We start from the raw sequence: 15078 nt of genomic DNA on the forward strand, positions 1-15078 counted from the left end.
GGGGGAGGAGGATGACTGTGATCCAATCCCTAGAAATGTTGAAGGGTTTGCTTTAATTCTTTTTTTAAACTTTTAATTGGCTTTATTTTATTTTTGAGAAAAAGTTGAAAAACGACACTGTGAGAAACTACAGTCACAAAAATATCAATCGGGACATAATTTGCAAGACTGGATAGTGCTGCAACTCAGTAGTGTGCATCTTATTTTTCCCATCTCGATTATTTTTGTCACTAAGGTTTCTCTCAAGTATAAATTGTCTTGGCACTGTGAGAGCCCAAGCTACACAGAAGCACATTAATCATATTCTCAAGTCATTTTTATCTTACCATTATTCTTCCCAAAGATCCCCATAAAAATGGGAAAAAGAGACAAATAAAAACCAATCATCAACCAAGAAATATAAGAGACTGGAGGAAACTGGACAGTCACCTCGATGTGGTCACTTGACCCTAGCTGTCTTTTCCTGCCAAGGGCAGTGGGACTGGACCCAACGATCTACAAGGTCCCTTCGAGCTCCTAACAATTTATGAATCTAAGATACAAGGTATTTAAGAAACAGCTTGATAAATGAAATAGTATGTCAAAAGGACATTGGTAATAATGACAAAAATTTTGGTGAGAACATCAGCTAATGCAAATAAGCATAATTTCAATTAAGTCAGGAATTTAGGAGTTGGACCGTCTTCTATTTTTGGATGGTTAGTATCTTTTTATTGCAATGACTTCTGAGAAGTTGCATGACTTTAAAGTCAGTGCTCTCTTGGTCAGATTTGCAAAATACCAGTGTATCACCAACAGTAGAAAGTGCAAAAAAAAACCCAAACCAAACCATCTCTTGCTTCACTCCTGATTCAAGTGTTCATAGACCATTTTGGAACATACAGTACTCAATGCAATGTCTCAGTGAATGTCAGTGTGGGCAGGGGAGAAGGGGAGGGGGAACTTTACTAATATTCCAACCTTCCTACCTTCAGTGTCCCAGTCTAAAGTCATCTTGATTCTCACTCATCTCTTCATCACTCTAAAAAAAAAGGTCTCACTGGCTGCACCTAGGATTTTTTTCTCTCATTTTTCATACATTTCAGAACTTTAGATCAAGGAAGCTACTTTTTAAAATTCTATTTTTCCTCTTTATCAATCTTTTTTCTTTTTTAAGTGAAAACAACACCATCTCCTTTCTTTGAATAACCATGGAAACAGCATTTTTTTTTAAATGACACGGTAAAGCATCCCAATTAAAAGCAAAGTAAATGAAATTTTTAATGATCTCAGATTAAGTACTGTTGTCTCCAATCAGTGTTTACACAGGTTAGAATTTCCACAGAAGTCCCAAGGAAACAAGCATATAAACTTTACTGAATCCCAATAGAATTTATATACTTTACATTTCCCTGAAAATCCCAGCCTCAGTGCTTCCCCTAAGCAAATTTCTATGAGATAATATAGAACTTGAGATGTCGTAATGGAATTTACAACACCAATAATAAATGAACCAGAAAATTAGTAAGCACATTACAGGGTAGATAGAGTAGGGGAAGTAATATAATGGCATAAAGATTTAGTCAAGAATCCTAAAATCATACATAACAAACAATTTTGACCTCATAATTCCAAGCACACCAGACATACCTATGTACAGTAAAAGCTGCGTTATGGGGCACTTTACCATCCAGAATTCTCTATTAACTGGCATCTGTCATAGACAGCATCTTGCCATTCGGGACACCGCCAAGCGGCATTGCTAGTGGCAGTCTCATCCGCTGTCCGTCATTGTGATTGCGTGGTGAACGCATTGAGCTTGTGCTTGTGGTGTGAATTTATTGCTGAATATCTCACCCACCCTGCAACTATGGCTACCAATACTCCATCAACAAGCAGAGGACAGGACAAGAGTGTTGTTTTGATGATTACACAGACATTGGACATCATTAAGTGCCTGGAAAAGGAGAAAACAGGAACAGGCTGATGCAGGAATTCAATGTTGGCTTGTCTATGATCTACGATATCAAGGCGCAGAGGGCAGAGTTACTCCAGTTCATGATGAATTCTGAGACAAGTAAAGTAATTGAGCAATGCCATACTCTGAACAAACCAAATTGGAACAATTAGACAAGATATTGTATGAATGGTTTGCCTTAAAATGTTTGGAGGGAGCTCCAATTTCTGGCCCAATGCTGACTGAAAAAGCAAAAGATTTCTATCAACAAATGGGAATGACTGAGTTCTGCGTTTTTCAGATGGATGGTTGTCTTGCTTCAAACTCTGCCATGGTATCAGAAGGCTTGATGTGTCTGAAGACAAAAAAATCTGCTAATCATGAAGCAGCTGAAAGATATTGTGCGTTTTTCCAGAAATTGGTTGTGGAGAATGGCATAACCCCAGAGCAGATCTACAATGCTGATGAAACTGGCCTTTTTTGGTGTTGTTTGCCAACTTCTACCCTGGCTGGTCCAGGTGACATTGGTGCAACTGGTTTGAAGCAGAGCAAGGGCCGCTTGACTGTGCTTATGTGTACAAATACAGCGGGCGCACATGGAATCAAGCTGCAAGTGGTGGGAAAATTCAGGCAAACAAGAGCATTCAAGGGTGTTGTTCATCTACCTGTTAAGTAAAAGGCACAACCTAATGCATGAATAGACAAGGAAATATTTTTGCACTGGTTTCACCATGTCTTTGTACCAGCAGTGAAAGAGCATCTGAAGAAACTTGGGAAGTCAGAAAACACAAAAGTTATTTTGATTTTAGCTCACCCTCCTGAAGCAGAGTTAGTGTCTGGAAATATTTTGACCATCTTCCGGCCTGCAAATGTCACCTCACTCATACAGCCTATGGATCAGGGAATTATCCAAAACCTGAAATCCATCTACAGAAGAGATTTTATGAAGAAGCTACTCAACTATGAAGGCAGTCTACAAGAATTTCAGTCGCAGTATACCATTAAGGATGCAATTTTCAATGTGGCATGTGCTTGGTGTGCTGTGAAGAGTACAACTTTAAGGAAAGCTTGGAGGAAATTGTGGGCAGAAGTGATGTTTGCAGAGGAATCTTCTGATGAAGAAGATTTTTCATGTTTCCATGTGAGACAGAAAAAAGAATCATTAAAAGTGATTCTTGATGTCCTTCAAAATGCTGACCCCACTAACCCACTCACTAAACTCAAAGATACTGAACTTGAAGAGTGAGTAAACATTTATCAAGACCGATGCTGCACAAACCCTTACTGATGCTGAAATTATAGAAAAGGTTGTGCATTCTGAGAGATCTACTGCACCTGAACAAGCATCAGAATAAGACCACATTTTAGTGAAGAAACTAAAATGGTTTCGGCTACTGCTGCACAATGTCTGGAAACATTCTTGAAAATTGCTGAGCAGAAGTCTTCATATTCTGCTCAGGAAGTGATGCAATTTCATGTTGTTCATAACAATTTCCTGAAAAAAAGGCAACTGACTTGCACGCTGGCAGACATCCACAGGTTGCTTCAAAGAGCTTCTGCAGCTTGTCAAGGATCAGATATTAGTGTTGATGTTGATGATCCTCAAGAAGACCCACACTCTGAAGCAGAGTCACATTCTGAGGCAACCTCTGATCCCAAGCTGCCTTTAGAAGCAGCTGAGGTGCAGTAATAGTATAGTATACTATTTACTATATTATTTCTTATATCATAGTTAAAATATTAGAAGTTGTTATAGTTAAAATGTTATACTGAAATTATAATAATGCCATATTAAAATATTATATTAAAAGTTATTATATCATAGTTAAAATGTAAGCTGAGTTTCTTTCTTGAAAAAAGCCGTAAGTATAACTCTCAGAAAACCATCATATTTGGTTAACTGGCACCCCCCCATTCCCTGAGGATGCTGGTTAACAGAACTTTTACTGTATTAGCAATATCAGAGCTCTGATATTTGAATGAGGCAGTGGAAGGAATATTTCAACACTGAGCATTACATTCTGAGTAATCAATGTAGTACACAACCTGTGAAGAATCCTACCTCTGCTTTCTTATTCCTTTTTGGAACCTCTCACCTGGGACAGGTCTAATATCTATTCAGCACACTGCTATAACTGACTTCTTTGTTCCTACTGCTTTAGATTTAAGATTATTTTATCCTGGAGATAGCATTTGGACTCAGATATTTTAATTTTTTTTGGTGATATGTATTTTACCATGAGCAAACGTCCAATTTTATCCTCACATAAGACAAGGAACTCCATCAAAAGCTCCATTCACAAAAACTTCTGCTTGCTTAATTCTAAACTCTGAGGCAGACCCAAGTTTTAGAATCCTTTCTTACAGCATTATTATGAGTTATCAATACAAATACACGGCTCTTAGAAAAAATAAAAAGCATAGCTTGTCTAGCGTGAACCTTTACTGAGGACCTATTGGGTGCAAACTTTTTTTAAACAAGTATTTAACTGCAAATCTATAGTTAATGATCATAGCACTATTGTGATGATTTCTGGAGAAAAATTTAAATCGAGTAGAGACTGATTTAACGCTTCTTATAACTATGCTGTAATACTTTAGTCCAACACATGTAATTCCAATGGAATTAATGTTGGAATGGAGCACCTCAGCTGAAATCCAGGCTTCACTGAAGTCAACAAGTAAATCTTCCAAAGGATTTCTCTCGTTGCTGACAGAAGGACTATGCATGCACTGACCAGTGTGAGTAAAGAGCATAGAATGTAGTGAATCATACTGAATAAGTAAATTTTGTAAGAGCTCCCTGAACTTTCACATGTCACAAAACAACCACATGAAACATAAGATACACAAGCACTACTATTACCTCTTCTTCAAAATGATGCCATCTCTTGTCCTACATGTAGTTTAGTAGGATTAGGATGACTAACAAACTTCATGAGAATTAGGTTGGCTGCTCAGATTTATCTTTTAGGTATCTCTTGTTGTATTCCCACAAGACCTTTTCTTGACATAAAACAGTTTGTTTCATCTCCGTGAAGGAACAGAACCAAGACTTATACACCATTTAGAGGTGTAAACGTTCTTTTCAGAGAGGTAAATTTCATACCAAAGAAATAATATGTAGGGTGAAGACATGTGACACTTCCAACCTTGCATGTGCCATGTGACAGGGCTACAGAGGTCCAAGTCTTTCTATTCATTGATAGGTCCCCCTCAGAAAGTAACTATATACTGCTGCAAGTTACTTTGGTGGATGGATCATGTATCTGCAGCTCTTCATTTTATCTTTTATCTTATTTCCTGGGTAGTCATTGCTGAATGCAAACAAACTGCCTTCCAACAGCTAATATCTGGGCACATCTACAAATCCAATAAATTCAAATGAATAAATTGCGATTAATGCTGGAGTGAGATTAATGCCCAAGTTTACTGCTCCCAGGCACCATATTTACACATGTGCCCAAGACCGCAGCATACTGATTCAAGTCGGAGCAGCCTCAGCTGGCAGGGAACCCATCAGGGCCAGCCTACCAGCAGGGTCAGTCTGTCAGCCTGGCTCAACATGCAGAGTGCTGGCTAGGGCACAAGGGTGCTCCAGTGCAGGGCTAGCCAGCAGATAGCCCTTGCACCGAAGCACTCTGGTGCCCCAGCCAGCCCTGTCAGCAACTACGTATGTGTTGCAGTGCACTTAATAATACCACCACAGGAAAGCACCTGTGTTTACAAGTATTAACCTATGGCAGAGTTAATCATTCTACTGTGACCTAACAGGACCTCACATGTAGATGCTAAGACTTTACTGTGGACCTAATTAGGCAACTCCACAGTAAACATGTCATGTAAAAACACCCACTAAGTATTGAAATAATACTTATGCCAGCAACTACCTTCTGAAAGCTAGACATCTGTCCATCCCAGAAACTAGTAACTTACATCAGTGGACAAAGCAGTGGAAATTACTGACATAAGCATGTATGTCTAGTCTTTTAACTCATTACTATGTATAATGTAAGGATTATGAGATATGCATACTGTTACAGGAATACAACAAGGTGTTTCACACTCAGAGCCTGACCCAAAGATGACTAAAATCAACCGAAAGATTTCCATCAGTTTAAATGCATCACAGTTATACACTTAAAATAAAAAATTATATGTTTACCCTAATAAACTGAATATTTATGCCAAAACAGCCGGTATTTGATGTAAATTCAAAAGGATTCTCATTCATTTTCTTTTCTAATGCCCTGTGAGATGAGGTACTAAATGCAGAAATTAATCTTTAGAGTTTTTATATTATTATAATGGCACCTGCTACATTATTTACTAATACTCCAATTTTGCTATTTTTATGAATATGGATGTGTTGACGTTCAAATACTAAATCAATAAAGACCGATAGAACACAAATCATTTTTAAATGCCCATTAATCTTTTATTTGGAAAAAATGAAAAGAAAAAAGGATTTAGAAAAGCATTATTTATGCTACTAGAGTTTCAGTTTTGCCATCACTTTTGATTTACACAGCAGCTTTCAGAGAATTTCTGTTCTAGCCATTAAGACTTGCTAAAATTTAGTATTCAAGTTTTCAACTTGAGAGGTTTTTTGTTTTGGTTTGTTTCTATCAAAGTTAAAAAATTGTACTGTCAGAAAAATAAAAAGATAGTTCTAGTTTTTAGAACTATATTTTGCAATCTCATAATTCATAACTTGGAAACTGATTTATAGCAAAAGGTCCAGGAACAAGCAAGAGTCTGTGCATGGTACAAAATGGAAAATGAAAAACTTAAAAGCCTAATGCGTGAAAACTATGGAACAAAGTTACTACTTAGACCCCAATTCAATCATGCTAAATTGTAACAAGTATATTTACTGTTCCACAAAAAGGTTCAGAATTAAGTTAATTTCCTGCAAACATCCAAATTTTACCTATTCCTCTGATGCTTACATTTTCAGAATTTTTTTTGTTTGCAAATTGGGTGGAAATAGTACAAAACTAGACACGATTTCCAAGATGGCTCAAACAATCAATCAAATAAAACTATTAAGAAGGTCTTCAGTCCAAATTTCAAACACCTATGTGCTCTGGGCATGGGTATACCTCTTTATTAACTATAAGTGTGCCTATGCTATAATCACTGTCCTGAAAGCAATGTATTTTAGACATACCCGAGCTAGCTTCAACTAGTTAATGTAGTTAATGTAGGAGTATGACTATGGAAACATGGAACTCAGCATGATTTGCAAAATGTCCCTGAGTAGATGAGGGACTGTATTGGTAGTGAGCTTCAGGCAAAAATTCTCCCTTGTGCAAAAGTTCAACACAAGGCCAGTATATCACAGGAACAATATCACTACTAAGTGATATATGAGAGGATGTGATATATGAGAGGACGGTGTTTTCTGTTTTAATATTTCACCCTACTTGGCAGCATTCATTGGAGCATGCATTTGTACAAAAGTCTGAGGCAGGAATATTCTCTATATAAATATTTAATTTGGCAACAAAGATATTCATAACTGAACAAGATAACTTGCTATGTTAGTCATCTGTTTAAAACTTCTCAGTTTAGGGATCTGAAACAATTATGTATAAGTAAATATTGACTGGCGTTAATCATCTAAGTGAGAAGCCTGCAAACACCACAGCAGGCACACATTTGTACACATTAGTCATTTGTCAAACAATCAAACATGAAACAAATAATTAGAAAGTGAGCTGCTACATATGAAAGGTCGTGATGAAATCCAAAGCTATAGCACTCTCTGATATGCTTATTACCTTTAGTCAACAACTCCTTACCACTTTTGCTATGTTATTTAGATGTGGTTGGTATGTCTATTGGCATATATACAAAACCCATAACTAGATTATTCATGCCAATTAACTTCTATTTCTTTTCATAGCAATGTCTTACAGATCCTTTATTTTTGGTCTCTTCTGTTTTTTTGAAGAATGCAGACCAATAGTGAGTGTAGACACTAAGTAATCAAAAACGTAAAGCTAGCAGTGTACATGTCTAACATGTACTTAAATATCACCCATATACCATATTTACTTGAACATAAGATGACCCTGACTATAAGACAATCCTCCCCCTGCTAATCATTAGATCCTATATATAAAAAAAGTATAGATGTGTTATAATTTTACCCAGTGTAGTATCTAATTATGAGAGTATTGTCTTGAATTCATCCTGTCCCACTGCTACAGCATTGAAAATGCTGGGGGGGGGGGGCGCGGGCAGGGGCAGGTGGCCCCCTTACCCTCTACCCATCTAATTTCTTCCCCCTGCAGCCTCCCTGCCCCCTCCTAACTTATTATCAGACCATGCTAAGCCTCTGTTCCCTTCCCAAGCATAACGTGGAAGTGAGCTGTATGTGACCTTAAAGTGGGGCAAGGGACAGGCAGGACAGAAAGGAGGCAAAATACTGCAGGGGGGAAACAGGAGTCTGCTGTGCGTCTGACTCTAGTTGCCAATTTTAGCACAGGTACGCCATAAACACATTTTTGGAGTTATTCCTTACACACAGTACAAACTGTACATGATATTAGTCCAAAGCCTCAAACCAACACTGCTCAGTATGTGTATGTACTCCAAATACCCCCACAAAGGATCCACATGCTAATTAACTCCTGCCGCCACCACCATCACCACCACCACCATGCTCATGACACTATGTTCTAGTCACAAGTCCTGGGACCCTCCAACAATTTATATACAGATGAGGTGCAAGGCTCCCTGGTCCATCTCTACCCCACAGAGGGCAGGGCCAAACTAATCACATGCAACAGGCTGAGAGAGTGGTGACAGGGATTCTGAATAAACTGTTCAGGGTTCCATTTGGCAGGAAGAAAGAGGAATCATTAGAAATGAGAAAGAAAGGTGCAGCTCAGATATGGGAGTGAAGAAAACATCAAAATATATTTGACATAGTGGTTTACCATAACTTTACAGAACTGGCAGTGAGGGGGGCTGAACATAATGGGCACTATATCTTAATCAGATGAGCTGCATTAAACATCCTTGTATTAGGTTCTCATCAGAAGCTTAGCTTTTCAGCTGTCCCTTGGCTAAGATCACCCGTAGTGGTTGGGTGGAGGTCTGCTTTACTGTCTAGATTGATTCCAGGAGTGCCAGGGACGCAGTGACAGAGCATGAAGATGGAGGAGGAAAAGGAGTTCTCAGGGCCTGGAACACTATTCGTGGCAGACTTGGAGAGTAGAGCTACAGTTATGGAAGAGAAAGCAGACCAAGATATGAGAAGTGAATGGGACAGTGGAAGGACAGACTTATGGAGGGAAGATAAAGGTAGGGAAGAGAGGACAAAAGAAGGTAGGAAAGAAAAGCATAGTGGGAATGTCAGTTTTGTAGGCTTTACTGAAGAAAGCAACACGGGAAGAGTCCAACTGGCAGGAAGACCAGGAGAAGAAGTGGTCAGGAGGGAGAAATGAGGAATGAAACAGTGACTGAAGGGAAGATGACAACTTGTGAAGTTGTGACAACTTGTGAAGAAGGACATTTACAGTGGTGATTTCCATGGTCTTTCCAAATAAAACTAGATCTACGGAGAAGCAGGAGAGACAGGAAAGGGAAAGTGGGGGAAAATATGTTGAGTCAGAATGCATGACAGTGGAGGAGATACTAAAAGACAGAAGAGTTGGAAAGGAAGTGTGTGAAATTTCAACAGTTGAAGCAGCACAGATGGAAACAGAAGAGGAAAAAGAAGGAAAGGTAAGTAGAACAAGTGATATTGGGACAGAGGAGAAAGAAAGGAAAAAGAGAGAGGAGAGAAAGATGCAGGAAGGAGAAGGAGTGGAGATAGAGCAGAAGAAAAAGAAGACAGCCAAATTAGGAAAAGAAGGAAATAACACACTATGAAACTTAGAAAGAAGCCAGGCAAAGAGACAGAGAAGGGAAGGGAGAAAGTTTGATGAAAAGCTCATGCAAGTTAATGTGGCTTGGGACTAATGAGGGAAGAGAGGGAAAAGTGGAGTGGGGGACAGCAGAAAGGTGGGTATGGGAAAAGGGGAAGCTTTCTTGAATGTCAAAGCATACAACAAAAGACAAAGACTATGGGGATGCAAAGAGAGGGAAGACTAGAGCCAACTGCATCAAGCAGAAGAATAGAAGAATTGTAAAGTGGTAGATGTGTAATTTAAATGGACAAGCATGACTGTGTATTTCATGTGTAAATCTCAGAAGTATGCTATCAAGGAAGAGGTGGAATAAGATTATGCCAACATTTGGTGGAGGTTAAAGTGGACCTAACATGTTTACAGGAGTATGGAATCCTACGGGAGAGATATTACAAATGTTTCGTAAAGATATGGAGAAGGGGACCATCATGGTGGACAGGGTCAGATGTAAACGAAGTGGCTGGAGTCATGATTATGCTCAAGAGTGAGAAAGTGGAAGTGCAGCAAGTGCAAGTTATTGAGGAATAGAGACTGCAACACATAGTAGAATCATAGAAAATTATGGTTGGAAGGGACCTCAATAGGTCATCTAGTCCAGGGGTGGGCAAACTACAGCCTATGGGCTGGATCCACCCTGTCAGGCACTTTCATTCAGCCCAGAACTCCACCAACAAATTGCACCACTCCTGGCCCACATGTACACGCCCCGCAAACATACTCTATTGCACCTTGCTCCTGCCCAGCTAGCAGCAGCTTCCGGCCAGGGCTACTGCTGCCCCTGCTGCAGTCACCCCCATGGGAACCTGCTTGGCTTCCTCCACTTCCCACTCACTCTGGGCAGCAGGTAGGGAGGGGGTGGGAACTGGGGCCTTGAAGCTACAGTTGCAGCTGGGTGGAAGCATGGAGAGCAGCACAGAGCCCAGGCAGCTGGTGGGCAGGGTGTGGGTATGAGGGGGCAAGGAGCACAGCTTGCCAGGCAGCTCTACTCTGTGCCATGTGCCTGCAGCTCCCACACTCACAGCAGGAGAAGCCCCATGCTAGGGCTGGTTGCCTTCCTCACCCCTTGCTTCCCCGCGGAGTCCAGTGCAGGTCTTCCCAAGTGTGAGAAGCCCCTGCACAGCAGAGTATTGTTTGCTTTGCCCGCTGCGACAGCATTGGTGGCTCATGTTCATCTTATGCACTTCTGACACCAATGTCCACATCTTTGATAAAGATGTTTATATGTTTAAAGATGCTTTGCTTCAAATCAAGAGAAAATTACCTTAATTTCAGATTTGTTACTATACTTCAACAATTTGCATCTGACTGAAGGACCGTGAGATAAACTTTAACCCCGCCACCACCACTGAAGTTCACTTCACTACCCATTAGGTGACTTCAGAAAACACACAATGGGAGAATAATTGCCCTGACTGCAATGCCTTTTAAAATCTTTGAACAATTTCTTGGTAAAGAACATATTGTCCTGGTCCATGGAGATTGTGGCTCCACTGCTTGTCTTGCAAACATACAATGCTCATGATTGGCTTGTGATGTTAGGGCACCAGCTTAGTTAGCAATTAAAAAAGAATCGATGGAATGCTGACACAGTACAAAGCACCTGGTGATCCCAAGTCATCCTTTCGGGGGCATGAGCCAGCAAATAGGACAACCTCATTGCCTATACTTGCTACAGTTTCAAGAGAGTGATACTGTTTGTTTGGTGGCTGGCAACACTCTATACCTATTTTAGGAAGTCTACTGGGTTCACAAGTCAAAAATCAAATCACTGTTTCATTTGCAAGCAGCAGATTGGGAAGGTGGGGAAAGTGTTTCCTTTCCTCCCATTGAAGAATGACAGGTGTTTCCTAAAGGGAACATCACAGACACTGTGTCCCAGAAGGTGTGTTTTTTTTTTTCCAAAGAGGTTTGCTCTAAGAAGGGAACACTACATTAAATCCAGCAAGACCATTGGAAATTACTTTTCATATAGCCAGGAAGAGTGGCCACTGTAAAATGGTAACTAATAAAATGAACAGTGTGAGAGCTTAAGAAAGTTCCCAAAACTAGCTATCCTATATGTATATCTGTGGGACTCCTAGCAGCACACCTCAAACTCTGTAACAGACGGTCTGAACCAGCTTTTTGTGTGTGGGGGGGGGGTGCACATGTGTATGCACAAATGGATGCATACATATGGTGTGCCTCTGGCTGATGCCCTGTAGTGCCAGAGGTGCTCCTGCTGTGATCCCAGACTCTGAACAGTCAGGATGGCCTCTCCCTCGCTAGTGCCCCCATGCCTTATCTGTGCAGCTCTGTGGCAGTCAAAGGTAAGTCTGAAGTCTGGGGAGAGTGAGTGAGTGAGCAAGCGAGCGAGCGAGCTATCCTGTGTTATGCTGGCAGTGTGTGTACTGGGGAAGTATATACTGTGCTATGTTGGGAGGCAAAGGGGGGTTGTGCTGGTGGGGCAGGCACAGAGCAGACTTGTGAGTTTCTAGCCATACCTCTGCTTCCAGTTGCCAGTCCTCTGGCAGCAACTCAGAGCTGTGCACATTACAGAGGGTATTAAGCCTGAACATGCCACTGCTACCAACATATGCTAATTTTAGCACCCGCTAACTTTGAGGAATGTTAGGTTGTTAATTGCAATACATAAAGTACACTTTTATAGGGCTGAAAGATATTTCTGTTCTCTGAAATGCTGCCCATATCATAACTGAAACATTTTCAAGATGCCATAAATTCACTTGACTTTCACCATGGGTATAACGGCTTAAACAGATATCACTCTCTATGCCCTAGTGTGAGGGACCGAAGGATACTCACCCAGGATGTTCCCTCAGCCAGGAGCATGGGCCCAAGCAGAATAGAACCTCCACACTACAGCAGGAGCTCCCAATTCACGCCAGCCCAGCTTTATCACCTCGGCTTTACCTCTTGTCAGCCCGTAGGCTTCCTACGTTAGACAGAGGTCATCCACACGAGAGAAAGCTTTGTGACTGCTCAGATTTGGCTGAGCACTCGTCCCATGAGATGTCTAGGTAGTTAAAGTCTCCCATGACAACCACACACTGGGATTGTGCAGCCTCAGCCAATTCCCTGGTGAACTCCTGGTCAAGGTCTTGACTCTGGTGAGGCAGACTGGTGCAAATCCGTGGCTGCGGCAATATCCGGGGACCATGGGCAAAACCACAGGGCCGGAGAAAGTGCAGACAGAAGACTGCAGTAAAGATTGAGGCGGGAAATGCTCAACCTGAGACTGACGCCCCAGGAGCAGGGTAAAAGCCTGCTTGGGTCTTGGAGGGTCAGAGGAGCCCTCGCTAAAGAGGTGAAGGAGAAAGGAAGGAGAATAAGAAGAAAAGCAAAGGGAGAGAAAAGAGAATGAGATAGAAGGGGCAGATGCTCCCAAGCCGCTTATCCATTTATTTTGGAAGTACTGATTAATCGCCATGGGCCGCCAATTAAGTCGGGCATGGCTGTGATAAGAAGAGGAAAGAGAAAGGAGAAAGAGACTGTTAAAAAAAAAAAAAAATGGAACCCCATTCCCCAGGGGGCATCATGGCTCAGGCGTTGAGGAGGTAGGAAACTGCAATCTAGGGAGCGGGGGAGAAGGCAATGTTCTCCCAAGTCCTACCGGTTTTTTGTTTGTTTATAATGGCTTATTAATGGTCATGGGTAGCCAATTTAGCCAGGCACAGCCACAATCAGCCCGGACAAAAAAAAGAGGGGACTCCCTGTTCACCAGCAGGCATGGAGAATTGATGCCAGAGAAGCAACAGATAAATCCAAAGGGTGTCCAGGACTTGACCCCTGGAGAAGAAATTCAATGGGCATCATAACAATAAAAAAAAAAAGAGAGAGAGAGAGAGAGAGAGAGAAAAGGAAAGACTCTTTTCCATCTGGTCATTTTGCCATCCCCCTCCCCATCCCCCCATTTTCATTGATTCGGAGGTTGGGACAGGAACCAACAATGAGCTGTGGTGGAAGCAGGGTAGTCACCACACCTCCCTTTCATTAACATCTCCAAAAAATTAAAACATCAGAGTCATGGCAGGTGGGAAGAGAGGGTGAGAGTAAGAGCCCCACCTAGACTGACCAAGGGTTGTGGCACCCCGGAAAGATCGGTGAATGTCAGTCAGATTTAAGGGCACATGCCCATACCTGGTGGCTACCTGACACCCAGAATAATCATATACTTCATATTACACATCGGTGCCTCTGCTACAGATTAATATGATTATCTGAAATAAACAAAATGAATGAATGACAATTAGAAAACAACAAACAAAACAGTGATCATCGCCTGCTGGAATTCACCATCCAGCGCAAGGTGGCAAAGGCCTGCAGTAAGGCAGCAGCCCTAGATTTCAGAAGGGCAAACTTCAATGAGCTAAGGAGGATAGTTGGGGAAGCACTAAGGTCCCAGAGGAGAAGGGAGCCAGGTGTCCAAGGAGAGTGGTCACTCGTTAAGCACACGATCCTCCAAGCCCAAAGGAAGGTAATCCTAATGAGGATCAAAGGGAGCAGGAGGGCACACAAGCTTCCATGGCTCACCAAGAGCATCTGGGAATGTCTCCTTGCTAAAAGGGTGGCGTACACCCAATGGAAAGAAGGGGACATCACCAGGGACAGCTATACTGCAGTTGCTCTGAGATGTAGGGGGGCAGTCAGGAAGGCCAAGGCAGAGATGGAATAAGGGCTAGCTTCCCAGATTAAGGACAATAAGAAGTCCTTCTTTAAATATGTAGGGGGTAAAAAGAAGGTTCCGGGTAATGTGGGGCCCCTGCAGGACACGTTGGGAAATTTGGTCGTCACACCAGATGACAAAGCTAACATGTTTAACGATTTCTTTGCCTCCATCTTCCTAAGCAGGGACCAGAACAGTCATCTCCCTGCTGGGCCCCCCTCGGGCCCCGGGGGAGGCACACCTGGGCCAAAGGTTAGTGAGGAACTAGTTAGAGAACTTCTGGAGGGACTGGACGTATTCAAGTCAGCCGGTCTGGACAGTCTCCACCCTAGAGTTCTAAAGGAACTGGCCGAGGTCATCGCAGAACCCTTGGCACAGCTTTACGAGCACTCTGGTGGTGCTCTGGTGTGGTGCCGGAGGACTGGAAGAGAGCCAACATGGTTCCCATCTTCAAAAAGGGGAAGAAGGAGGACCTGGGAAATTATAGGCCAGTTAGTGTTACCTCAATCCTAGGCAAGCTGTTTGAGAAAATTATTCTGGCACACATCCAC

At 41.8% G+C, this 15078-nt stretch overlaps 1 protein-coding gene and 1 pseudogene across 1 annotated transcript in view; one reads left to right on the forward strand and one right to left on the reverse strand.

Annotated features, from left to right (window-relative positions):
- The window catches only part of CDH18 (cadherin 18), a 485140-nt gene that overhangs the window by 339313 nt on the left and 130749 nt on the right, over positions 1–15078 (reverse strand). The window lies entirely within an intron of this gene.
- On the forward strand, positions 1756–3182 carry LOC109312130 (annotated as a pseudogene).

Source organism: Crocodylus porosus, unplaced genomic scaffold (assembly GCF_001723895.1).
Source record: "Crocodylus porosus isolate Cpor-Errol unplaced genomic scaffold, CroPor_comp1, whole genome shotgun sequence".
In the NCBI taxonomy this organism is placed as follows: domain Eukaryota; kingdom Metazoa; phylum Chordata; order Crocodylia; family Crocodylidae; genus Crocodylus; species Crocodylus porosus.